The 24,471-nt window shown below is 44.5% G+C and overlaps 22 non-coding genes across 22 annotated transcripts; 10 read left to right on the forward strand and 12 right to left on the reverse strand.

Moving 5' to 3' along the window:
• Positions 1–990: 990 nt before the first annotated feature.
• On the forward strand, positions 991–1,072 carry TRNAS-GCU (transfer RNA serine (anticodon GCU)). The gene has a single exon. It is a non-coding gene; the product is annotated as a tRNA-Ser (tRNA).
• Positions 1,073–1,284: 212 nt separating this feature from the next.
• Positions 1,285–1,358, reverse strand: TRNAT-AGU (transfer RNA threonine (anticodon AGU)). Its single transcript has one exon. It is a non-coding gene; the product is annotated as a tRNA-Thr (tRNA).
• Positions 1,359–2,751: 1,393 nt separating this feature from the next.
• TRNAS-GCU (transfer RNA serine (anticodon GCU)) lies at positions 2,752–2,833 on the forward strand. The gene has a single exon. It is a non-coding gene; the product is annotated as a tRNA-Ser (tRNA).
• Positions 2,834–3,045: 212 nt separating this feature from the next.
• Positions 3,046–3,119, reverse strand: TRNAT-AGU (transfer RNA threonine (anticodon AGU)). The gene has a single exon. It is a non-coding gene; the product is annotated as a tRNA-Thr (tRNA).
• Positions 3,120–4,512: 1,393 nt separating this feature from the next.
• Positions 4,513–4,594, forward strand: TRNAS-GCU (transfer RNA serine (anticodon GCU)). The gene has a single exon. It is a non-coding gene; the product is annotated as a tRNA-Ser (tRNA).
• Positions 4,595–6,272: 1,678 nt separating this feature from the next.
• TRNAS-GCU (transfer RNA serine (anticodon GCU)) lies at positions 6,273–6,354 on the forward strand. The gene has a single exon. It is a non-coding gene; the product is annotated as a tRNA-Ser (tRNA).
• Positions 6,355–6,566: 212 nt separating this feature from the next.
• TRNAT-AGU (transfer RNA threonine (anticodon AGU)) lies at positions 6,567–6,640 on the reverse strand. Its single transcript has one exon. It is a non-coding gene; the product is annotated as a tRNA-Thr (tRNA).
• A 1,687-nt stretch (positions 6,641–8,327) lies between these two features.
• On the reverse strand, positions 8,328–8,401 carry TRNAT-AGU (transfer RNA threonine (anticodon AGU)). The gene has a single exon. It is a non-coding gene; the product is annotated as a tRNA-Thr (tRNA).
• A 1,393-nt stretch (positions 8,402–9,794) lies between these two features.
• Positions 9,795–9,876, forward strand: TRNAS-GCU (transfer RNA serine (anticodon GCU)). The gene has a single exon. It is a non-coding gene; the product is annotated as a tRNA-Ser (tRNA).
• Positions 9,877–10,088: 212 nt separating this feature from the next.
• TRNAT-AGU (transfer RNA threonine (anticodon AGU)) lies at positions 10,089–10,162 on the reverse strand. The gene has a single exon. It is a non-coding gene; the product is annotated as a tRNA-Thr (tRNA).
• Positions 10,163–11,849: 1,687 nt separating this feature from the next.
• Positions 11,850–11,923, reverse strand: TRNAT-AGU (transfer RNA threonine (anticodon AGU)). The gene has a single exon. It is a non-coding gene; the product is annotated as a tRNA-Thr (tRNA).
• Positions 11,924–13,316: 1,393 nt separating this feature from the next.
• Positions 13,317–13,398, forward strand: TRNAS-GCU (transfer RNA serine (anticodon GCU)). Its single transcript has one exon. It is a non-coding gene; the product is annotated as a tRNA-Ser (tRNA).
• A 212-nt stretch (positions 13,399–13,610) lies between these two features.
• Positions 13,611–13,684, reverse strand: TRNAT-AGU (transfer RNA threonine (anticodon AGU)). Its single transcript has one exon. It is a non-coding gene; the product is annotated as a tRNA-Thr (tRNA).
• A 1,393-nt stretch (positions 13,685–15,077) lies between these two features.
• Positions 15,078–15,159, forward strand: TRNAS-GCU (transfer RNA serine (anticodon GCU)). Its single transcript has one exon. It is a non-coding gene; the product is annotated as a tRNA-Ser (tRNA).
• Positions 15,160–15,371: 212 nt separating this feature from the next.
• Positions 15,372–15,445, reverse strand: TRNAT-AGU (transfer RNA threonine (anticodon AGU)). Its single transcript has one exon. It is a non-coding gene; the product is annotated as a tRNA-Thr (tRNA).
• A 1,687-nt stretch (positions 15,446–17,132) lies between these two features.
• TRNAT-AGU (transfer RNA threonine (anticodon AGU)) lies at positions 17,133–17,206 on the reverse strand. Its single transcript has one exon. It is a non-coding gene; the product is annotated as a tRNA-Thr (tRNA).
• Positions 17,207–18,599: 1,393 nt separating this feature from the next.
• Positions 18,600–18,681, forward strand: TRNAS-GCU (transfer RNA serine (anticodon GCU)). The gene has a single exon. It is a non-coding gene; the product is annotated as a tRNA-Ser (tRNA).
• A 212-nt stretch (positions 18,682–18,893) lies between these two features.
• TRNAT-AGU (transfer RNA threonine (anticodon AGU)) lies at positions 18,894–18,967 on the reverse strand. The gene has a single exon. It is a non-coding gene; the product is annotated as a tRNA-Thr (tRNA).
• A 1,393-nt stretch (positions 18,968–20,360) lies between these two features.
• Positions 20,361–20,442, forward strand: TRNAS-GCU (transfer RNA serine (anticodon GCU)). Its single transcript has one exon. It is a non-coding gene; the product is annotated as a tRNA-Ser (tRNA).
• Positions 20,443–20,654: 212 nt separating this feature from the next.
• On the reverse strand, positions 20,655–20,728 carry TRNAT-AGU (transfer RNA threonine (anticodon AGU)). Its single transcript has one exon. It is a non-coding gene; the product is annotated as a tRNA-Thr (tRNA).
• Positions 20,729–22,121: 1,393 nt separating this feature from the next.
• On the forward strand, positions 22,122–22,203 carry TRNAS-GCU (transfer RNA serine (anticodon GCU)). Its single transcript has one exon. It is a non-coding gene; the product is annotated as a tRNA-Ser (tRNA).
• Positions 22,204–22,415: 212 nt separating this feature from the next.
• Positions 22,416–22,489, reverse strand: TRNAT-AGU (transfer RNA threonine (anticodon AGU)). The gene has a single exon. It is a non-coding gene; the product is annotated as a tRNA-Thr (tRNA).
• Between the last annotated feature and the right edge of the window lie 1,982 nt (positions 22,490–24,471).

Raw genomic sequence — 24,471 nt, forward strand, 5'->3', positions numbered from 1 at the left:
CAGGCAGAGTCTGTGCTCTAGAATCAAACAATGGACCGAAAATAAAAGAAGGTGGGAAAAACCAATTTGCCCATCTTTTGGCTTCCACTCCCGTGAAGATGAAATGCATGTGGGCAAAAAGATTTGGGGAAGGAAACTATCTGCATCTTGCTTCAGACCGTTTCTTACGCTTCTAACTTTTCATTTGTCCCTTGGAAGACAGCAGGCAGACATCCTCCTGTTTTTGGAAGAACACAGAGTCCTTGATCTAGAGCTAATCAACAGGCTGAAAATGAACAAAGATGGGGAAGAAAAATAGGAACGCTGCCATTTTTCATACATCCTCCACCCTTGACGTTTGAATTCATGATCGCCAAGAGGAGTTTGTGAATATGACTATTTGTGGAAAGACATCCTGCATGTGTCTTTTAACCAAATGAATCATTGCCCGAGGTGAAGTCAAAGGGAACAGATACTGAAGCGGTGACAAGAGTTTTGGGACCCCAACCACAGTCAAACACTTTGCATTCATGTAAAAATGCCAGCCAGGTAGGAGAAAAGTGTAGACTTGAAATTGATGGTTGAGCTACATCTCTGAATGTCCTGGCAAAAGAGTGGCTCCATCCAGGCGAATTTCTCTTGACGCGGGCACAGTTCATCATCTAGAGCCAATAAAAAAGGAACAGCAGAAAGTGAAAAAAAAAGATGGGGAATACATGACATTTTGCACCTGTTGACGCTTCCTAATTCCATGCCGTTAGACTGCGTGTCTGCAGCAAAGTTGGTGAGCATTACTACTTGTGACTTGCTTTACACCCTTGATTGCATTTGTAACATTTGATTATACCCTTGGCAGAAAAGGAAGAATGAAGCTTTTGTCACAATGAATTGACAGCACGGAAGCAAGGTGCTCTATTAGGAGATGAGAAACGGCATCCTGCTTGTGTCTTTTCCTCAAGTTTCTGCTTGTGACATGCAGCTCCCAAAATCAAAGCTCGCAAGCTTGCTGTGGATGAGGTGGCCGAGTGGTTAAGGCGATGGACTGCTAATCCATTGTGCTCTGCATGCATGGGTTCGAATCCCATCCTCATCGAGCCCTTCGTCTAAAGGTGCACTGTTTTGTGCTTGCCGTGGACACCAGGCTGGCATAACCTAGGCTAAAAGGTCCAGCAAACTCGCAGGGCTTTGAAGAGATCAGCTGGAAGCATCAAGAGCAGGGCTGCTGCCTAAACCATGCCATTGCGGCACAAAGCTCCCGAGGCCACTCTTAAAAACTTTTCAAGGGCTTAATCTGCAGCCAAAGAAAGGCGCTGCTGAGAGTCAAACTCAGGATCTCCTGTTTACTAGACAGGCGCTTTAACCAACTAAGCCACAGCACCACACCCGGACACTGTGCTCGTGCCAAAGGCAGACTTGTGTCAGCACAGGCACAGAACAGTTGTGAGGAACTTCTTGACAAATGTTACGCACATCAAGCTTCAAAATCTCTAACGCAGCATGAAAGGCAGAGGAGGAGATAGCAAAGGAGACTATGCAACGTCCTTTTGAACTCATCACTCCTCCAAAAGTTGTTGTTTTTTTCTTTTTCTTCTTTTTTCATTGCTTATTTTTCTTAGCTGTTTGGTGCCAAGAAAAACCAGCTTACGAGTAGCTTGAAAACTTTCCAGCTTTGTACATTGCTTCATTTTTGCTAAAAGGTTTAAGAGCCAAGGCTACAACTCAGATATCTCTTGTGAAGTCAAGAGGTAACAGTGGGCCAATCCCACCTAATCTTATTTTAAACAGGCAGAGTCTGTGCTCTAGAATCAAACAATGGACCGAAAATAAAAGAAGGTGGGAAAAACCAATTTGCCCATCTTTTGGCTTCCACTCCCGTGAAGATGAAATGCATGCGGGCAAAAAGATTTGGGGAAGGAAACTATCTGCATCTTGCTTCAGACCGTTTCTTACGCTTCTAACTTTTCATTTGTCCCTTGGAAGACAGCAGGCAGACATCCTCCTGTTTTTGGAAGAACACAGAGTCCTTGATCTAGAGCTAATCAACAGGCTGAAAATGAACAAAGATGGGGAAGAAAAATAGGAACGCTGCCATTTTTCATACATCCTCCACCCTTGACGTTTGAATTCATGATCGCCAAGAGGAGTTTGTGAATATGACTATTTGTGGAAAGACATCCTGCATGTGTCTTTTAACCAAATGAATCATTGCCCGAGGTGAAGTCAAAGGGAACAGATACTGAAGCGGTGACAAGAGTTTTGGGACCCCAACCACAGTCCAACACTTTGCATTCATGTAAAAATGCCAGCCAGGTAGGAGAAAAGTGTAGACTTGAAATTGATGGTTGAGCTACATCTCTGAATGTCCTGGCAAAAGAGTGGCTCCATCCAGGCGAATTTCTCTTGACGCGGGCACAGTTCATCATCTAGAGCCAATAAAAAAGGAACAGCAGAAAGTGAAAAAAAAAGATGGGGAATACATGACATTTTGCACCTGTTGACGCTTCCTAATTCCATGCCGTTAGACTGCGTGTCTGCAGCAAAGTTGGTGAGCATTACTACTTGTGACTTGCTTTACACCCTTGATTGCATTTGTAACATTTGATTATACCCTTGGCAGAAAAGGAAGAATGAAGCTTTTGTCACAATGAATTGACAGCACGGAAGCAAGGTGCTCTATTAGGAGGTGAGAAACGGCATCCTGCTTGTGTCTTTTCCTCAAGTTTCTGCTTGTGACATGCAGCTCCCAAAATCAAAGCTCGCAAGCTTGCTGTGGATGAGGTGGCCGAGTGGTTAAGGCGATGGACTGCTAATCCATTGTGCTCTGCATGCATGGGTTCGAATCCCATCCTCATCGAGCCCTTCGTCTAAAGGTGCACTGTTTTGTGCTTGCCGTGGACACCAGGCTGGCATAACCTAGGCTAAAAGGTCCAGAAAACTCGCAGGGCTTTGAAGAGATCAGCTGGAAGCATCAAGAGCAGGGCTGCTGCCTAAACCATGCCATTGCGGCACAAAGCTCCCGAGGCCACTCTTAAAACCTTTTCAAGGGCTTAATCTGCAGCCAAAGAAAGGCGCTGCTGAGAGTCGAACTCAGGATCTCCTGTTTACTAGACAGGCGCTTTAACCAACTAAGCCACAGCACCACACCCGGACACTGTGCTCGTGCCAAAGGCAGACTTGTGTCAGCACAGGCACAGAACAGTTGTGAGGAACTTCTTGACAAATGTTACGCACATCAAGCTTCAAAATCTCTAACGCAGCATGAAAGGCAGAGGAGGAGATAGCAAAGGAGACTATGCAACGTCCTTTTGAACTCATCACTCCTCCAAAAGTTGTTGTTTTTTTCTTTTTCTTCTTTTTTCATTGCTTATTTTTCTTAGCTGTTTGGTGCCAAGAAAAACCAGCTTACGAGTAGCTTGAAAACTTTCCAGCTTTGTACATTGCTTCATTTTTGCTAAAAGGTTTAAGAGCCAAGGCTACAACTCAGATATCTCTTGTGAAGTCAAGAGGTAACAGTGGGCCAATCCCACCTAATCTTATTTTAAACAGGCAGAGTCTGTACTCTAGAATCAAACAATGGACCGAAAATAAAAGAAGGTGGGAAAAACCAATTTGCCCATCTTTTGGCTTCCACTCCCGTGAAGATGAAATGCATGCGGGCAAAAAGATTTGGGGAAGGAAACTATCTGCATCTTGCTTCAGACCGTTTCTTACGCTTCTAACTTTTCATTTGTCCCTTGGAAGACAGCAGGCAGACATCCTCCTGTTTTTGGAAGAACACAGAGTCCTTGATCTAGAGCTAATCAACAGGCTGAAAATGAACAAAGATGGGGAAGAAAAATAGGAACGCTGCCATTTTTCATACATCCTCCACCCTTGACGTTTGAATTCATGATCGCCAAGAGGAGTTTGTGAATATGACTATTTGTGGAAAGACATCCTGCATGTGTCTTTTAACCAAATGAATCATTGCCCGAGGTGAAGTCAAAGGGAACAGATACTGAAGCGGTGACAAGAGTTTTGGGACCCCAACCACAGTCAAACACTTTGCATTCATGTAAAAATGCCAGCCAGGTAGGAGAAAAGTGTAGACTTGAAATTGATGGTTGAGCTACATCTCTGAATGTTCTGGCAAAAGAATGGCTCCATCCAGGCGAATTTCTCTTGACGCGGGCACAGTTCATCATCTAGAGCCAATAAAAAAGGAACAGCAGAAAGTGAAAAAAAAAGATGGGGAATACATGACATTTTGCACCTGTTGACGCTTCCTAATTCCATGCCGTTAGACTGCGTGTCTGCAGCAAAGTTGGTGAGCATTACTACTTGTGACTTGCTTTACACCCTTGATTGCATTTGTAACATTTGATTATACCCTTGGCAGAAAAGGAAGAATGAAGCTTTTGTCACAATGAATTGACAGCACGGAAGCAAGGTGCTCTATTAGGAGGTGAGAAACGGCATCCTGCTTGTGTCTTTTCCTCAAGTTTCTGCTTGTGACATGCAGCTCCCAAAATCAAAGCTCGCAAGCTTGCTGTGGATGAGGTGGCCGAGTGGTTAAGGCGATGGACTGCTAATCCATTGTGCTCTGCATGCATGGGTTCGAATCCCATCCTCATCGAGCCCTTCGTCTAAAGGTGCACTGTTTTGTGCTTGCCGTGGACACCAGGCTGGCATAACCTAGGCTAAAAGGTCCAGCAAACTCGCAGGGCTTTGAAGAGATCAGCTGGAAGCATCAAGAGCAGGGCTGCTGCCTAAACCATGCCATTGCGGCAAAAAGCTCCCGAGGCCACTCTTAAAACCTTTTCAAAGGCTTAATCTGCAGCCAAAGAAAGGCGCTGCTGAGAGTCGAACTCGGGATCTCCTGTTTACTAGACAGGCGCTTTAACCAACTAAGCCACAGCACCACACCCAGACACTGTGCTCGTGCCAAAGGCAGACTTGTGTCAGCACAGGCACAGAACAGTTGTGAGGAACTTCTTGACAAATGTTACGCACATCAAGCTTCAAAATCTCTAACGCAGCATGAAAGGCAGAGGAGGAGATAGCAAAGGAGACTATGCAACATCCTTTTGAACTCATCACTCCTCCAAAAGTTGTTGTTTTTTTCTTTTTCTTCTTTTTTCATTGCTTATTTTTCTTAGCTGTTTGGTGCCAAGAAAAACCAGCTTACGAGTAGCTTGAAAACTTTCCAGCTTTGTACATTGCTTCATTTTTGCTAAAAGGTTTAAGAGCCAAGGCTACAACTCAGATATCTCTTGTGAAGTCAAGAGGTAACAGTGGGCCAATCCCACCTAATCTTATTTTAAACAGGCAGAGTCTGTGCTCTAGAATCAAACAATGGACCGAAAATAAAAGAAGGTGGGAAAAACCAATTTGCCCATCTTTTGGCTTCCACTCCCGTGAAGATGAAATGCATGCGGGCAAAAAGATTTGGGGAAGGAAACTATCTGCATCTTGCTTCAGACCGTTTCTTACGCTTCTAACTTTTCATTTGTCCCTTGGAAGACAGCAGGCAGACATCCTCCTGTTTTTGGAAGAACACAGAGTCCTTGATCTAGAGCTAATCAACAGGCTGAAAATGAAAAAGATGGGGAAGAAAAATAGGAACGCTGCCATTTTTCATACATCCTCCACCCTTGACGTTTGAATTCATGATCGCCAAGAGGAGTTTGTGAATATGACTATTTGTGGAAAGACATCCTGCATGTGTCTTTTAACCAAATGAATCATTGCCCGAGGTGAAGTCAAAGGGAACAGATACTGAAGCGGTGACAAGAGTTTTGGGACCCCAACCACAGTCAAACACTTTGCATTCATGTAAAAATGCCAGCCAGGTAGGAGAAAAGTGTAGACTTGAAATTGATGGTTGAGCTACATCTCTGAATGTCCTGGCAAAAGAGTGGCTCCATCCAGGCGAATTTCTCTTGACGCGGGCACAGTTCATCATCTAGAGCCAATAAAAAAGGAACAGCAGAAAGTGAAAAAAAAAGATGGGGAATACATGACATTTTGCACCTGTTGACGCTTCCTAATTCCATGCCGTTAGACTGCGTGTCTGCAGCAAAGTTGGTGAGCATTACTACTTGTGACTTGCTTTACACCCTTGATTGCATTTGTAACATTTGATTATACCCTTGGCAGAAAAGGAAGAATGAAGCTTTTGTCACAATGAATTGACAGCACGGAAGCAAGGTGCTCTATTAGGAGGTGAGAAACGGCATCCTGCTTGTGTCTTTTCCTCAAGTTTCTGCTTGTGACATGCAGCTCCCAAAATCAAAGCTCGCAAGCTTGCTGTGGATGAGGTGGCCGAGTGGTTAAGGCGATGGACTGCTAATCCATTGTGCTCTGCATGCATGGGTTCGAATCCCATCCTCATCGAGCCCTTCGTCTAAAGGTGCACTGTTTTGTGCTTGCCGTGGACACCAGGCTGGCATAACCTAGGCTAAAAGGTCCAGCAAACTCGCAGGGCTTTGAAGAGATCAGCTGGAAGCATCAAGAGCAGAGCTGCTGCCTAAACCATGCCATTGCGGCACAAAGCTCCCGAGGCCACTCTTAAAACCTTTTCAAGGGCTTAATCTGCAGCCAAAGAAAGGCGCTGCTGAGAGTCGAACTCAGGATCTCCTGTTTACTAGACAGGCGCTTTAACCAACTAAGCCACAGCACCACACCCGGACACTGTGCTCGTGCCAAAGGCAGACTTGTGTCAGCACAGGCACAGAACAGTTGTGAGGAACTTCTTGACAAATGTTACGCACATCAAGCTTCAAAATCTCTAACGCAGCATGAAAGGCAGAGGAGGAGATAGCAAAGGAGACTATGCAACGTCCTTTTGAACTCATCACTCCTCCAAAAGTTGTTGTTTTTTTCTTTTTCTTCTTTTTTCATTGCTTATTTTTCTTAGCTGTTTGGTGCCAAGAAAAACCAGCTTACGAGTAGCTTGAAAACTTTCCAGCTTTGTACATTGCTTCATTTTTGCTAAAAGGTTTAAGAGCCAAGGCTACAACTCAGATATCTCTTGTGAAGTCAAGAGGTAACAGTGGGCCAATCCCACCTAATCTTATTTTAAACAGGCAGAGTCTGTGCTCTAGAATCAAACAATGGACCGAAAATAAAAGAAGGTGGGAAAAACCAATTTGCCCATCTTTTGGCTTCCACTCCCGTGAAGATGAAATGCATGTGGGCAAAAAGATTTGGGGAAGGAAACTATCTGCATCTTGCTTCAGACCGTTTCTTACGCTTCTAACTTTTCATTTGTCCCTTGGAAGACAGCAGGCAGACATCCTCCTGTTTTTGGAAGAACACAGAGTCCTTGATCTAGAGCTAATCAACAGGCTGAAAATGAACAAAGATGGGGAAGAAAAATAGGAACGCTGCCATTTTTCATACATCCTCCACCCTTGACGTTTGAATTCATGATCGCCAAGAGGAGTTTGTGAATATGACTATTTGTGGAAAGACATCCTGCATGTGTCTTTTAACCAAATGAATCATTGCCCGAGGTGAAGTCAAAGGGAACAGATACTGAAGCGGTGACAAGAGTTTTGGGACCCCAACCACAGTCCAACACTTTGCATTCATGTAAAAATGCCAGCCAGGTAGGAGAAAAGTGTAGACTTGAAATTGATGGTTGAGCTACATCTCTGAATGTCCTGGCAAAAGAGTGGCTCCATCCAGGCGAATTTCTCTTGACGCGGGCACAGTTCATCATCTAGAGCCAATAAAAAAGGAACAGCAGAAAGTGAAAAAAAAAGATGGGGAATACATGACATTTTGCACCTGTTGACGCTTCCTAATTCCATGCCGTTAGACTGCGTGTCTGCAGCAAAGTTGGTGAGCATTACTACTTGTGACTTGCTTTACACCCTTGATTGCATTTGTAACATTTGATTATACCCTTGGCAGAAAAGGAAGAATGAAGCTTTTGTCACAATGAATTGACAGCACGGAAGCAAGGTGCTCTATTAGGAGGTGAGAAACGGCATCCTGCTTGTGTCTTTTCCTCAAGTTTCTGCTTGTGACATGCAGCTCCCAAAATCAAAGCTCGCAAGCTTGCTGTGGATGAGGTGGCCGAGTGGTTAAGGCGATGGACTGCTAATCCGTTGTGCTCTGCATGCATGGGTTCGAATCCCATCCTCATCGAGCCCTTTGTCTAAAGGTGCACTGTTTTGTGCTTGCCGTGGACACCAGGCTGGCATAACCTAGGCTAAAAGGTCCAGCAAACTCGCAGGGCCTTGAAGAGATCAGCTGGAAGCATCAAGAGCAGGGCTGCTGCCTAAACCATGCCATTGCGGCACAAAGCTCCCGAGGCCACTCTTAAAACCTTTTCAAGGGCTTAATCTGCAGCCAAAGAAAGGCGCTGCTGAGAGTCGAACTCAGGATCTCCTGTTTACTAGACAGGCGCTTTAACCAACTAAGCCACAGCACCACACCCGGACACTGTGCTCGTGCCAAAGGCAGACTTGTGTCAGCACAGGCACAGAACAGTTGTGAGGAACTTCTTGACAAATGTTACGCACATCAAGCTTCAAAATCTCTAACGCAGCATGAAAGGCAGAGGAGGAGATAGCAAAGGAGACTATGCAACGTCCTTTTGAACTCATCACTCCTCCAAAAGTTGTTGTTTTTTTCTTTTTCTTCTTTTTTCATTGCTTATTTTTCTTAGCTGTTTGGTGCCAAGAAAAACCAGCTTACGAGTAGCTTGAAAACTTTCCAGCTTTGTACATTGCTTCATTTTTGCTAAAAGGTTTAAGAGCCAAGGCTACAACTCAGATATCTCTTGTGAAGTCAAGAGGTAACAGTGGGCCAATCCCACCTAATCTTATTTTAAACAGGCAGAGTCTGTACTCTAGAATCAAACAATGGACCGAAAATAAAAGAAGGTGGGAAAAACCAATTTGCCCATCTTTTGGCTTCCACTCCCGTGAAGATGAAATGCATGCGGGCAAAAAGATTTGGGGAAGGAAACTATCTGCATCTTGCTTCAGACCGTTTCTTACGCTTCTAACTTTTCATTTGTCCCTTGGAAGACAGCAGGCAGACATCCTCCTGTTTTTGGAAGAACACAGAGTCCTTGATCTAGAGCTAATCAACAGGCTGAAAATGAACAAAGATGGGGAAGAAAAATAGGAACGCTGCCATTTTTCATACATCCTCCACCCTTGACGTTTGAATTCATGATCGCCAAGAGGAGTTTGTGAATATGACTATTTGTGGAAAGACATCCTGCATGTGTCTTTTAACCAAATGAATCATTGCCCGAGGTGAAGTCAAAGGGAACAGATACTGAAGCGGTGACAAGAGTTTCGGGACCCCAACCACAGTCAAACACTTTGCATTCATGTAAAAATGCCAGCCAGGTAGGAGAAAAGTGTAGACTTGAAATTGATGGTTGAGCTACATCTCTGAATGTCCTGGCAAAAGAGTGGCTCCATCCAGGCGAATTTCTCTTGACGCGGGCACAGTTCATCATCTAGAGCCAATAAAAAAGGAACAGCAGAAAGTGAAAAAAAAAGATGGGGAATACATGACATTTTGCACCTGTTGACGCTTCCTAATTCCATGCCGTTAGACTGCGTGTCTGCAGCAAAGTTGGTGAGCATTACTACTTGTGACTTGCTTTACACCCTTGATTGCATTTGTAACATTTGATTATACCCTTGGCAGAAAAGGAAGAATGAAGCTTTTGTCACAATGAATTGACAGCACGGAAGCAAGGTGCTCTATTAGGAGGTGAGAAATGGCATCCTGCTTGTGTCTTTTCCTCAAGTTTCTGCTTGTGACATGCAGCTCCCAAAATCAAAGCTCGCAAGCTTGCTGTGGATGAGGTGGCCGAGTGGTTAAGGCGATGGACTGCTAATCCATTGTGCTCTGCATGCATGGGTTCGAATCCCATCCTCATCGAGCCCTTCGTCTAAAGGTGCACTGTTTTGTGCTTGCCGTGGACACCAGGCTGGCATAACCTAGGCTAAAAGGTCCAGCAAACTCGCAGGGCTTTGAAGAGATCAGCTGGAAGCATCAAGAGCAGGGCTGCTGCCTAAACCATGCCATTGCGGCACAAAGCTCCCGAGGCCACTCTTAAAACCTTTTCAAGGGCTTAATCTGCAGCCAAAGAAAGGCGCTGCTGAGAGTCGAACTCAGGATCTCCTGTTTACTAGACAGGCGCTTTAACCAACTAAGCCACAGCACCACACCCGGACACTGTGCTCGTGCCAAAGGCAGACTTGTGTCAGCACAGGCACAGAACAGTTGTGAGGAACTTCTTGACAAATGTTACGCACATCAAGCTTCAAAATCTCTAACGCAGCATGAAAGGCAGAGGAGGAGATAGCAAAGGAGACTATGCAACGTCCTTTTGAACTCATCACTCCTCCAAAAGTTGTTGTTTTTTTCTTTTTCTTCTTTTTTCATTGCTTATTTTTCTTAGCTGTTTGGTGCCAAGAAAAACCAGCTTACGAGTAGCTTGAAAACTTTCCAGCTTTGTACATTGCTTCATTTTTGCTAAAAGGTTTAAGAGCCAAGGCTACAACTCAGATATCTCTTGTGAAGTCAAGAGGTAACAGTGGGCCAATCCCACCTAATCTTATTTTAAACAGGCAGAGTCTGTGCTCTAGAATCAAACAATGGACCGAAAATAAAAGAAGGTGGGAAAAAGCAATTTGCTTATCTTTTGGCTTCCACTCCCGTGAAGATGAAATGCATGCGGGCAAAAAGATTTGGGGAAGGAAACTATCTGCATCTTGCTTCAGACCGTTTCTTACGCTTCTAACTTTTCATTTGTCCCTTGGAAGACAGCAGGCAGACATCCTCCTGTTTTTGGAAGAACACAGAGTCCTTGATCTAGAGCTAATCAACAGGCTGAAAATGAACAAAGATGGGGAAGAAAATTAGGAACGCTGCCATTTTTCATACATCCTCCACCCTTGACGTTTGAATTCATGATCGCCAAGAGGAGTTTGTGAATATGACTATTTGTGGAAAGACATCCTGCATGTGTCTTTTAACCAAATGAATCATTGCCCGAGGTGAAGTCAAAGGGAACAGATACTGAAGCGGTGACAAGAGTTTTGGGACCCCAACCACAGTCAAACACTTTGCATTCATGTAAAAATGCCAGCCAGGTAGGAGAAAAGTGTAGACTTGAAATTGATGGTTGAGCTACATCTCTGAATGTCCTGGCAAAAGAGTGGCTCCATCCAGGCGAATTTCTCTTGACGCGGGCACAGTTCATCATCTAGAGCCAATAAAAAAGGAACAGCAGAAAGTGAAAAAAAAAGATGGGGAATACATGACATTTTGCACCTGTTGACGCTTCCTAATTCCATGCCGTTAGACTGCGTGTCTGCAGCAAAGTTGGTGAGCATTACTACTTGTGACTTGCTTTACACCCTTGATTGCATTTGTAACATTTGATTATACCCTTGGCAGAAAAGGAAGAATGAAGCTTTTGTCACAATGAATTGACAGCACGGAAGCAAGGTGCTCTATTAGGAGGTGAGAAACGGCATCCTGCTTGTGTCTTTTCCTCAAGTTTCTGCTTGTGACATGCAGCTCCCAAAATCAAAGCTCGCAAGCTTGCTGTGGATGAGGTGGCCGAGTGGTTAAGGCGATGGACTGCTAATCCATTGTGCTCTGCATGCATGGGTTTGAATCCCATCCTCATCAAGCCCTTCGTCTAAAGGTGCACTGTTTTGTGCTTGCCGTGGACACCAGGCTGGCATAACCTAGGCTAAAAGGTCCAGCAAACTCGCAGGGCTTTGAAGAGATCAGCTGGAAGCATCAAGAGCAGGGCTGCTGCCTAAACCATGCCATTGTGGCAAAAAGCTCCCGAGGCCACTCTTAAAACCTTTTCAAAGGCTTAATCTGCAGCCAAAGAAAGGCGCTGCTGAGAGTCGAACTCAGGATCTCCTATTTACTAGACAGGCGCTTTAACCAACTAAGCCACAGCACCACACCCAGACACTGTGCTCATGCCAAAGGCAGACTTGTGTCAGCACAGGCACAGAACAGTTGTGAGGAACTTCTTGACAAATGTTACGCACATCAAGCTTCAAAATCTCTAACGCAGCATGAAAGGCAGAGGAGGAGATAGCAAAGGAGACTATGCAACGTCCTTTTGAACTCATCACTCCTCCAAAAGTTGTTGTTTTTTTCTTTTTCTTCTTTTTTCATTGCTTATTTTTCTTAGCTGTTTGGTGCCAAGAAAAACCAGCTTACGAGTAGCTTGAAAACTTTCCAGCTTTGTACATTGCTTCATTTTTGCTAAAAGGTTTAAGAGCCAAGGCTACAACTCAGATATCTCTTGTGAAGTCAAGAGGTAACAGTGGGCCAATCCCACCTAATCTTATTTTAAACAGGCAGAGTCTGTGCTCTAGAATCAAACAATGGACCGAAAATAAAAGAAGGTGGGAAAAACCAATTTGCTTATCTTTTGGCTTCCACTCCCGTGAAGATGAAATGCATGCGGGCAAAAAGATTTGGGGAAGGAAACTATCTGCATCTTGCTTCAGACCGTTTCTTACGCTTCTAACTTTTCATTTGTCCCTTGGAAGACAGCAGGCAGACATCCTCCTGTTTTTGGAAGAACACAGAGTCCTTGATCTAGAGCTAATCAACAGGCTGAAAATGAACAAAGATGGGGAAGAAAAATAGGAACGCTGCCATTTTTCATACATCCTCCACCCTTGACGTTTGAATTCATGATCGCCAAGAGGAGTTTGTGAATATGACTATTTGTGGAAAGACATCCTGCATGTGTCTTTTAACCAAATGAATCATTGCCCGAGGTGAAGTCAAAGGGAACAGATACTGAAGCGGTGACAAGAGTTTTGGGACCCCAACCACAGTCAAACACTTTGCATTCATGTAAAAATGCCAGCCAGGTAGGAGAAAAGTGTAGACTTGAAATTGATGGTTGAGCTACATCTCTGAATGTCCTGGCAAAAGAGTGGCTCCATCCAGGCGAATTTCTCTTGACGCGGGCACAGTTCATCATCTAGAGCCAATAAAAAAGGAACAGCAGAAAGTGAAAAAAAAAGATGGGGAATACATGACATTTTGCACCTGTTGACGCTTCCTAATTCCATGCCGTTAGACTGCGTGTCTGCAGCAAAGTTGGTGAGCATTACTACTTGTGACTTGCTTTACACCCTTGATTGCATTTGTAACATTTGATTATACCCTTGGCAGAAAAGGAAGAATGAAGCTTTTGTCACAATGAATTGACAGCACGGAAGCAAGGTGCTCTATTAGGAGGTGAGAAACGGCATCCTGCTTGTGTCTTTTCCTCAAGTTTCTGCTTGTGACATGCAGCTCCCAAAATCAAAGCTCGCAAGCTTGCTGTGGATGAGGTGGCCGAGTGGTTAAGGCGATGGACTGCTAATCCATTGTGCTCTGCATGCATGGGTTCGAATCCCATCCTCATCGAGCCCTTCGTCTAAAGGTGCACAGTTTTGTGCTTGCCGTGGACACCAGGCTGGCATAACCTAGGCTAAAAGGTCCAGCAAACTCGCAGGGCTTTGAAGAGATCAGCTGGAAGCATCAAGAGCAGGGCTGCTGCCTAAACCATGCCATTGTGGCAAAAAGCTCCCGAGGCCACTCTTAAAACCTTTTCAAAGGCTTAATCTGCAGCCAAAGAAAGGCGCTGCTGAGAGTTGAACTCAGGATCTCCTGTTTACTAGACAGGCGCTTTAACCAACTAAGCCACAGCACCACACCAAGACACTGTGCTCGTGCCAAAGGCAGACTTGTGTCAGCACAGGCACAGAACAGTTGTGAGGAACTTCTTGACAAATGTTACGCACATCAAGCTTCAAAATCTCTAACGCAGCATGAAAGGCAGAGGAGGAGATAGCAAAGGAGACTATGCAACGTCCTTTTGAACTCATCACTCCTCCAAAAGTTGTTGTTTTTTTCTTTTTCTTCTTTTTTCATTGCTTATTTTTCTTAGCTGTTTGGTGCCAAGAAAAACCAGCTTACGAGTAGCTTGAAAACTTTCCAGCTTTGTACATTGCTTCATTTTTGCTAAAAGGTTTAAGAGCCAAGGCTACAACTCAGATATCTCTTGTGAAGTCAAGAGGTAACAGTGGGCCAATCCCACCTAATCTTATTTTAAACAGGCAGAGTCTGTACTCTAGAATCAAACAATGGACCGAAAATAAAAGAAGGTGGGAAAAACCAATTTGCCCATCTTTTGGCTTCCACTCCCGTGAAGATGAAATGCATGCGGGCAAAAAGATTTGGGGAAGGAAACTATCTGCATCTTGCTTCAGACCGTTTCTTACGCTTCTAACTTTTCATTTGTCCCTTGGAAGACAGCAGGCAGACATCCTCCTGTTTTTGGAAGAACACAGAGTCCTTGATCTAGAGCTAATCAACAGGCTGAAAATGAACAAAGATGGGGAAGAAAAATAGGAACGCTGCCATTTTTCATACATCCTCCACCCTTGACGTTTGAATTCATGATCGCCAAGAGGAGTTTGTGAATATGACTATTTGTGGAAAGACATCCTGCATGTGTCTTTTAACCAAATGAATCATTGCCCGAGGTGAAGTCAAAGGGAACAGATACTGAAGCGGTGACAAGAGTTTTGGGACCCCAACCACAGTCAAACACTTTGCATTCATGTAAAAATGCCAGCCAGGTAGGAGAAAAGTGTAGACTTGAAATTGATGGTTGAGCTACATCTCTGAATGTCCTGGCAAAAGAGTGGCTCCATCCAGGCGAATTTCTCTTGACGCGGGCACAGTTCATCATCTAGAGCCAATAAAAAAGGAACAGCAGAAAGTGAAAAAAAAAGATGGGGAATACATGACATTTTGCACCTGTTGACGCTTCCTAATTCCATGCCGTTAGACTGCGTGTCTGCAGCAAAGTTGGTGAGCATTACTACTTGTGACTTGCTTTACACCCTTGATTGCATTTGTAACATTTGATTATACCCTTGGCAGAAAAGGAAGAATGAAGCTTTTGTCACAATGAATTGACAGCATGGAAGCAAGGTGCTCTATTAGGAGGTGAGAAACGGCATCCTGCTTGTGTCTTTTCCTCAAGTTTCTGCTTGTGACATGCAGCTCCCAAAATCAAAGCTCGCAAGCTTGCTGTGGATGAGGTGGCCGAGTGGTTAAGGCGATGGACTGCTAATCCATTGTGCTCTGCATGCATGGGTTCGAATCCCATCCTCATCGAGCCCTTCGTCTAAAGGTGCACTGTTTTGTGCTTGCCGTGGACACCAGGCTGGCATAACCTAGGCTAAAAGGTCCAGCAAACTCGCAGGGCTTTGAAGAGATCAGCTGGAAGCATCAAGAGCAGGGCTGCTGCCTAAACCATGCCATTGTGGCACAAAGCTCCCGAGGCCACTCTTAAAACCTTTTCAAGGGCTTAATCTGCAGCCAAAGAAAGGCGCTGCTGAGAGTCGAACTCAGGATCTCCTGTTTACTAGACAGGCGCTTTAACCAACTAAGCCACAGCACCACACCCGGACACTGTGCTCGTGCCAAAGGCAGACTTGTGTCAGCACAGGCACAGAACAGTTGTGAGGAACTTCTTGACAAATGTTACGCACATCAAGCTTCAAAATCTCTAACGCAGCATGAAAGGCAGAGGAGGAGATAGCAAAGGAGACTATGCAACGTCCTTTTGAACTCATCACTCCTCCAAAAGTTGTTGTTTTTTTCTTTTTCTTCTTTTTTCATTGCTTATTTTTCTTAGCTGTTTGGTGCCAAGAAAAACCAGCTTACGAGTAGCTTGAAAACTTTCCAGCTTTGTACATTGCTTCATTTTTGCTAAAAGGTTTAAGAGCCAAGGCTACAACTCAGATATCTCTTGTGAAGTCAAGAGGTAACAGTGGGCCAATCCCACCTAATCTTATTTTAAACAGGCAGAGTCTGTGCTCTAGAATCAAACAATGGACCGAAAATAAAAGAAGGTGGGAAAAACCAATTTGCCCATCTTTTGGCTTCCACTCCTGTGAAGATGAAATGCATGCGGGCAAAAAGATTTGGGGAAGGAAACTATCTGCATCTTGCTTCAGACCGTTTCTTACGCTTCTAACTTTTCATTTGTCCCTTGGAAGACAGCAGGCAGACATCCTCCTGTTTTTGGAAGAACACAGAGTCCTTGATCTAGAGCTAATCAACAGGCTGAAAATGAACAAAGATGGGGAAGAAAAATAGGAACGCTGCCATTTTTCATACATCCTCCACCCTTGACGTTTGAATTCATGATCGCCAAGAGGAGTTTGTGAATATGACTATTTGTGGAAAGACATCCTGCATGTGTCTTTTAACCAAATGAATCATTGCCCGAGGTGAAGTCAAAGGGAACAGATACTGAAGCGGTGACAAGAGTTTTGGGACCCCAACCACAGTCAAACACTTTGCATTCATGTAAAAATGCCAGCCAGGTAGGAGAAAAGTGTAGACTTGAAATTGATGGTTGAGCTACATCTCTGAATGTCCTGGCAAAAGAGTGGCTCCATCCAGGCGAATTTCTCTTGACGCGGGCACAGTTCATCATCTAGAGCCAATAAAAAAGGAACAGCAGAAAGTGAAAAAAAAAGATGGGGAATACATGACATTTTGCACCTGTTGACGCTTCCTAATTCCATGCCGTTAGACTGCGTGTCTGCAGCAAAGTTGGTGAGCATTACTACTTGTGACTTGCTTTACACCCTTGATTGCATTTGTAACATTTGATTATACCCTTGGCAGAAAAGGAAGAATGAAGCTTTTGTCACAATGAATTGACAGCACGGAAGCAAGGTGCTCTATTAGGAGGTGAGAAACGGCATCCTGCTTGTGTCTTTTCCTCAAGTTTCTGCTTGTGACATGCAGCTCCCAAAATCAAAGCTCGCAAGCTTGCTGTGGATGAGGTGGCCGAGTGGTTAAGGCGATGGACTGCTAATCCATTGTGCTCTGCATGCATGGGTTTGAATCCCATCCTCATCGAGCCCTTCGTCTAAAGGTGCACTGTTTTGTGCTTGCCGTGGACACCAGGCTGGCATAACCTAGGCTAAAAGGTCCAGCAAACTCGCAGGGCTTTGAAGAGATCAGCTGGAAGCATCAAGAGCAGGGCTGCTGCCTAAACCATGCCATTGTGGCAAAAAGCTCCCGAGGCCACTCTTAAAACCTTTTCAAAGGCTTAATCTGCAGCCAAAGAAAGGCGCTGCTGAGAGTTGAACTCAGGATCTCCTGTTTACTAGACAGGCGCTTTAACCAACTAAGCCACAGCACCACACCAAGACACTGTGCTCGTGCCAAAGGCAGACTTGTGTCAGCACAGGCACAGAACAGTTGTGAGGAACTTCTTGACAAATGTTACGCACATCAAGCTTCAAAATCTCTAACGCAGCATGAAAGGCAGAGGAGGAGATAGCAAAGGAGACTATGCAACGTCCTTTTGAACTCATCACTCCTCCAAAAGTTGTTGTTTTTTTCTTTTTCTTCTTTTTTCATTGCTTATTTTTCTTAGCTGTTTGGTGCCAAGAAAAACCAGCTTACGAGTAGCTTGAAAACTTTCCAGCTTTGTACATTGCTTCATTTTTGCTAAAAGGTTTAAGAGCCAAGGCTACAACTCAGATATCTCTTGTGAAGTCAAGAGGTAACAGTGGGCCAATCCCACCTAATCTTATTTTAAACAGGCAGAGTCTGTGCTCTAGAATCAAACAATGGACCGAAAATAAAAGAAGGTGGGAAAAACCAATTTGCCCATCTTTTGGCTTCCACTCCCGTGAAGATGAAATGCATGCGGGCAAAAAGATTTGGGGAAGGAAACTATCTGCATCTTGCTTCAGACCGTTTCTTACGCTTCTAACTTTTCATTTGTCCCTTGGAAGACAGCAGGCAGACATCCTCCTGTTTTTGGAAGAACACAGAGTCCTTGATCTAGAGCTAATCAACAGGCTGAAAATGAACAAAGATGGGGAAGAAAAATAGGAACGCTGCCATTTTTCATACATCCTCCACCCTTGACGTTTGAATTCATGATCGCCAAGAGGAGTTTGTGAATATGACTATTTGTGGAAAGACATCCTGCATGTGTCTTTTAACCAAATGAATCATTGCCCGAGGTGAAGTCAAAGGGAACAGATACTGAAGCGGTGACAAGAGTTTTGGGACCCCAACCACAGTCAAACACTTTGCATTCATGTAAAAATGCCAGCCAGGTAGGAGAAAAGTGTAGACTTGAAATTGATGGTTGAGCTACATCTCTGAATGTCCTGGCAAAAGAGTGGCTCCATCCAGGCGAATTTCTCTTGACGCGGGCACAGTTCATCATCTAGAGCCAATAAAAAAGGAACAGCAGAAAGTGAAAAAAAAAGATGGGGAATACATGACATTTTGCACCTGTTGACGCTTCCTAATTCCATGCCGTTAGACTGCGTGTCTGCAGCAAAGTTGGTGAGCATTACTACTTGTGACTTGCTTTACACCCTTGATTGCATTTGTAACATTTGATTATACCCTTGGCAGAAAAGGAAGAATGAAGCTTTTGTCACAATGAATTGACAGCACGGAAGCAAGGTGCTCTATTAGGAGGTGAGAAACGGCATCCTGCTTGTGTCTTTTCCTCAAGTTTCTGCTTGTGACATGCAGCTCCCAAAATCAAAGCTCGCAAGCTTGCTGTGGATGAGGTGGCCGAGTGGTTAAGGCGATGGACTGCTAATCCATTGTGCTCTGCATGCATGGGTTCGAATCCCATCCTCATCGAGCCCTTCGTCTAAAGGTGCACTGTTTTGTGCTTGCCGTGGACACCAGGCTGGCATAACCTAGGCTAAAAGGTCCAGCAAACTCGCAGGGCTTTGAAGAGATCAGCTGGAAGCATCAAGAGCAGGGCTGCTGCCTAAACCATGCCATTGCGGCACAAAGCTCCCGAGGCCACTCTTAAAACCTTTTCAAGGGCTTAATCTGCAGCCAAAGAAAGGCGCTGCTGAGAGTCGAACTCAGGATCTCCTGTTTACTAGACAGGCGCTTTAACCAACTAAGCCACAGCACCACACCCGGACACTGTGCTCGTGCCAAAGGCAGACTTGTGTCAGCACAGGCACAGAACAGTTGTGAGGAACTTCTTGACAAATGTTACGCACATCAAGCTTCAAAATCTCTAACGCAGCATGAAAGGCAGAGGAGGAGATAGCAAAGGAGACTATGCAACGTCCTTTTGAACTCATCACTCCTCCAAAAGTTGTTGTTTTTTTCTTTTTCTTCTTTTTTCATTGCTTATTTTTCTTAGCTGTTTGGTGCCAAGAAAAACCAGCTTACGAGTAGCTTGAAAACTTTCCAGCTTTGTACATTGCTTCATTTTTGCTAAAAGGTTTAAGAGCCAAGGCTACAACTCAGATATCTCTTGTGAAGTCAAGAGGTAACAGTGGGCCAATCCCACCTAATCTTATTTTAAACAGGCAGAGTCTGTGCTCTAGAATCAAACAATGGACCGAAAATAAAAGAAGGTGGGAAAAACCAATTTGCCCATCTTTTGGCTTCCACTCCTGTGAAGATGAAATGCATGCGGGCAAAAAGATTTGGGGAAGGAAACTATCTGCATCTTGCTTCAGACCGTTTCTTACGCTTCTAACTTTTCATTTGTCCCTTGGAAGACAGCAGGCAGACATCCTCCTGTTTTTGGAAGAACACAGAGTCCTTGATCTAGAGCTAATCAACAGGCTGAAAATGAACAAAGATGGGGAAGAAAAATAGGAACGCTGCCATTTTTCATACATCCTCCACCCTTGACGTTTGAATTCATGATCGCCAAGAGGAGTTTGTGAATATGACTATTTGTGGAAGGACATCCTGCATGTGTCTTTTAACCAAATGAATCATTGCCCGAGGTGAAGTCAAAGGGAACAGATACTGAAGCGGTGACAAGAGTTTTGGGACCCCAACCACAGTCAAACACTTTGCATTCATGTAAAAATGCCAGCCAGGTAGGAGAAAAGTGTAGACTTGAAATTGATGGTTGAGCTACATCTCTGAATGTCCTGGCAAAAGAGTGGCTCCATCCAGGCGAATTTCTCTTGACGCGGGCACAGTTCATCATCTAGAGCCAATAAAAAAGGAACAGCAGAAAGTGAAAAAAAAAGATGGGGAATACATGACATTTTGCACCTGTTGACGCTTCCTAATTCCATGCCGTTAGACTGCGTGTCTGCAGCAAAGTTGGTGAGCATTACTACTTGTGACTTGCTTTACACCCTTGATTGCATTTGTAACATTTGATTATACCCTTGGCAGAAAAGGAAGAATGAAGCTTTTGTCACAATGAATTGACAGCACGAAAGCAAGGTGCTCTATTAGGAGGTGAGAAACGGCATCCTGCTTGTGTCTTTTCCTCAAGTTTCTGCTTGTGACATGCAGCTCCCAAAATCAAAGCTCGCAAGCTTGCTGTGGATGAGGTGGCCGAGTGGTTAAGGCGATGGACTGCTAATCCATTGTGCTCTGCATGCATGGGTTCGAATCCCATCCTCATCGAGCCCTTCGTCTAAAGGTGCACTGTTTTGTGCTTGCCGTGGACACCAGGCTGGCATAACCTAGGCTAAAAGGTCCAGCAAACTCGCAGGGCTTTGAAGAGATCAGCTGGAAGCATCAAGAGCAGGGCTGCTGCCTAAACCATGCCATTGTGGCAAAAAGCTCCCGAGGCCACTCTTAAAACCTTTTCAAAGGCTTAATCTGCAGCCAAAGAAAGGCGCTGCTGAGAGTCGAACTCAGGATCTCCTGTTTACTAGACAGGCGCTTTAACCAACTAAGCCACAGCACCACACCCAGACACTGTGCTCGTGCCAAAGGCAGACTTGTGTCAGCACAGGCACAGAACAGTTGTGAGGAACTTCTTGACAAATGTTACGCACATCAAGCTTCAAAATCTCTAACGCAGCATGAAAGGCAGAGGAGGAGATAGCAAAGGAGACTATGCAACGTCCTTTTGAACTCATCACTCCTCCAAAAGTTGTTGTTTTTTTCTTTTTCTTCTTTTTTCATTGCTTATTTTTCTTAGCTGTTTGGTGCCAAGAAAAACCAGCTTACGAGTAGCTTGAAAACTTTCCAGCTTTGTACATTGCTTCATTTTTGCTAAAAGGTTTAAGAGCCAAGGCTACAACTCAGATATCTCTTGTGAAGTCAAGAGGTAACAGTGGGCCAATCCCACCTAATCTTATTTTAAACAGGCAGAGTCTGTACTCTAGAATCAAACAATGGACCGAAAATAAAAGAAGGTGGGAAAAACCAATTTGCCCATCTTTTGGCTTCCACTCCCGTGAAGATGAAATGCATGCGGGCAAAAAGATTTGGGGAAGGAAACTATCTGCATCTTGCTTCAGACCGTTTCTTACGCTTCTAACTTTTCATTTGTCCCTTGGAAGACAGCAGGCAGACATCCTCCTGTTTTTGGAAGAACACAGAGTCCTTGATCTAGAGCTAATCAACAGGCTGAAAATGAACAAAGATGGGGAAGAAAAATAGGAACGCTGCCATTTTTCATACATCCTCCACCCTTGACGTTTGAATTCATGATCGCCAAGAGGAGTTTGTGAATATGACTATTTGTGGAAAGACATCCTGCATGTGTCTTTTAACCAAATGAATCATTGCCCGAGGTGAAGTCAAAGGGAACAGATACTGAAGCGGTGACAAGAGTTTCGGGACCCCAACCACAGTCAAACACTTTGCATTCATGTAAAAATGCCAGCCAGGTAGGAGAAAAGTGTAGACTTGAAATTGATGGTTGAGCTACATCTCTGAATGTCCTGGCAAAAGAGTGGCTCCATCCAGGCGAATTTCTCTTGACGCGGGCACAGTTCATCATCTAGAGCCAATAAAAAAGGAACAGCAGAAAGTGAAAAAAAAAGATGGGGAATACATGACATTTTGCACCTGTTGACGCTTCCTAATTCCATGCCGTTAGACTGCGTGTCTGCAGCAAAGTTGGTGAGCATTACTACTTGTGACTTGCTTTACACCCTTGATTGCATTTGTAACATTTGATTATACCCTTGGCAGAAAAGGAAGAATGAAGCTTTTGTCACAATGAATTGACAGCACGGAAGCAAGGTGCTCTATTAGGAGGTGAGAAACGGCATCCTGCTTGTGTCTTTTCCTCAAGTTTCTGCTTGTGACATGCAGCTCCCAAAATCAAAGCTCGCAAGCTTGCTGTGGATGAGGTGGCCGAGTGGTTAAGGCGATGGACTGCTAATCCATTGTGCTCTGCATGCATGGGTTCGAATCCCATCCTCATCGAGCCCTTCGTCTAAAGGTGCACTGTTTTGTGCTTGCCGTGGACACCAGGCTGGCATAACCTAGGCTAAAAGGTCCAGCAAACTCGCAGGGCTTTGAAGAGATCAGCTGGAAGCATCAAGAGCAGGGCTGCTGCCTAAACCATGCCATTGCGGCACAAAGCTCCCGAGGCCACTCTTAAAACCTTTTCAAGGGCTTAATCTGCAGCCAAAGAAAGGCGCTGCTGAGAGTTGAACTCAGGATCTCCTGTTTACTAGACAGGCGCTTTAACCAACTAAGCCACAGCACCACACCCGGACACTGTGCTCGTGCCAAAGGCAGACTTGTGTCAGCACAGGCACGGAACAGTTGTGAGGAACTTCTTGACAAATGTTACGCACATCAAGCTTCAAAATCTCTAACGCAGCATGAAAGGCAGAGGAGGAGATAGCAAAGGAGACTATGCAACGTCCTTTTGAACTCATCACTCCTCCAAAAGTTGTTGTTTTTTTCTTTTTCTTCTTTTTTCATTGCTTATTTTTCTTAGCTGTTTGGTGCCAAGAAAAACCAGCTTACGAGTAGCTTGAAAACTTTCCAGCTTTGTACATTGCTTCATTTTTGCTAAAAGGTTTAAGAGCCAAGGCTACAACTCAGATATCTCTTGTGAAGTCAAGAGGTAACAGTGGGCCAATCCCACCTAATCTTATTTTAAACAGGCAGAGTCTGTGCTCTAGAATCAAACAATGGACCGAAAATAAAAGAAGGTGGGAAAAAGCAATTTGCTTATCTTTTGGCTTCCACTCCCGTGAAGATGAAATGCATGCGGGCAAAAAGATTTGGGGAAGGAAACTATCTGCATCTTGCTTCAGACCGTTTCTTACGCTTCTAACTTTTCATTTGTCCCTTGGAAGACAGCAGGCAGACATCCTCCTGTTTTTGGAAGAACACAGAGTCCTTGATCTAGAGCTAATCAACAGGCTGAAAATGAACAAAGATGGGGAAGAAAAATAGGAACGCTGCCATTTTTCATACATCCTCCACCCTTGACGTTTGAATTCATGATCGCCAAGAGGAGTTTGTGAATATGACTATTTGTGGAAAGACATCCTGCATGTGTCTTTTAACCAAATGAATCATTGCCCGAGGTGAAGTCAAAGGGAACAGATACTGAAGCGGTGACAAGAGTTTTGGGACCCCAACCACAGTCAAACACTTTGCATTCATGTAAAAATGCCAGCCAGGTAGGAGAAAAGTGTAGACTTGAAATTGATGGTTGAGCTACATCTCTGAATGTCCTGGCAAAAGAGTGGCTCCATCCAGGCGAATTTCTCTTGACGCGGGCACAGTTCATCATCTAGAGCCAATAAAAAAGGAACAGCAGAAAGTGAAAAAAAAAGATGGGGAATACATGACATTTTGCACCTGTTGACGCTTCCTAATTCCATGCCGTTAGACTGCGTGTCTGCAGCAAAGTTGGTGAGCATTACTACTTGTGACTTGCTTTACACCCTTGATTGCATTTGTAACATTTGATTATACCCTTGGCAGAAAAGGAAGAATGAAGCTTTTGTCACAATGAATTGACAGCACGGAAGCAAGGTGCTCTATTAGGAGGTGAGAAACGGCATCCTGCTTGTGTCTTTTCCTCAAGTTTCTGCTTGTGACATGCAGCTCCCAAAATCAAAGCTCGCAAGCTTGCTGTGGATGAGGTGGCCGAGTGGTTAAGGCGATGGACTGCTAATCCATTGTGCTCTGCATGCATGGGTTTGAATCCCATCCTCATCGAGCCCTTCGTCTAAAGGTGCACTGTTTTGTGCTTGCCGTGGACACCAGGCTGGCATAACCTAGGCTAAAAGGTCCAGCAAACTCGCAGGGCTTTGAAGAGATCAGCTGGAAGCATCAAGAGCAGGGCTGCTGCCTAAACCATGCCATTGTGGCAAAAAGCTCCCGAGGCCACTCTTAAAACCTTTTCAAAGGCTTAATCTGCAGCCAAAGAAAGGCGCTGCTGAGAGTCAAACTCAGGATCTCCTATTTACTAGACAGGCACTTTAACCAACTAAGCCACAGCACCACACCCAGACACTGTGCTCGTGCCAAAGGCAGACTTGTGTCAGCACAGGCACAGAACAGTTGTGAGGAACTTCTTGACAAATGTTACGCACATCAAGCTTCAAAATCTCTAACGCAGCATGAAAGGCAGAGGAGGAGATAGCAAAGGAGACTATGCAACGTCCTTTTGAACTCATCACTCCTCCAAAAGTTGTTGTTTTTTTCTTTTTCTTCTTTTTTCAT

Source organism: Staurois parvus, unplaced genomic scaffold, assembly GCF_062004578.1.
Source record: "Staurois parvus isolate SC_StPar_1 unplaced genomic scaffold, SC_StPar_1.0 ptg000020l, whole genome shotgun sequence".
NCBI classification, from domain to species: domain Eukaryota; kingdom Metazoa; phylum Chordata; class Amphibia; order Anura; family Ranidae; genus Staurois; species Staurois parvus.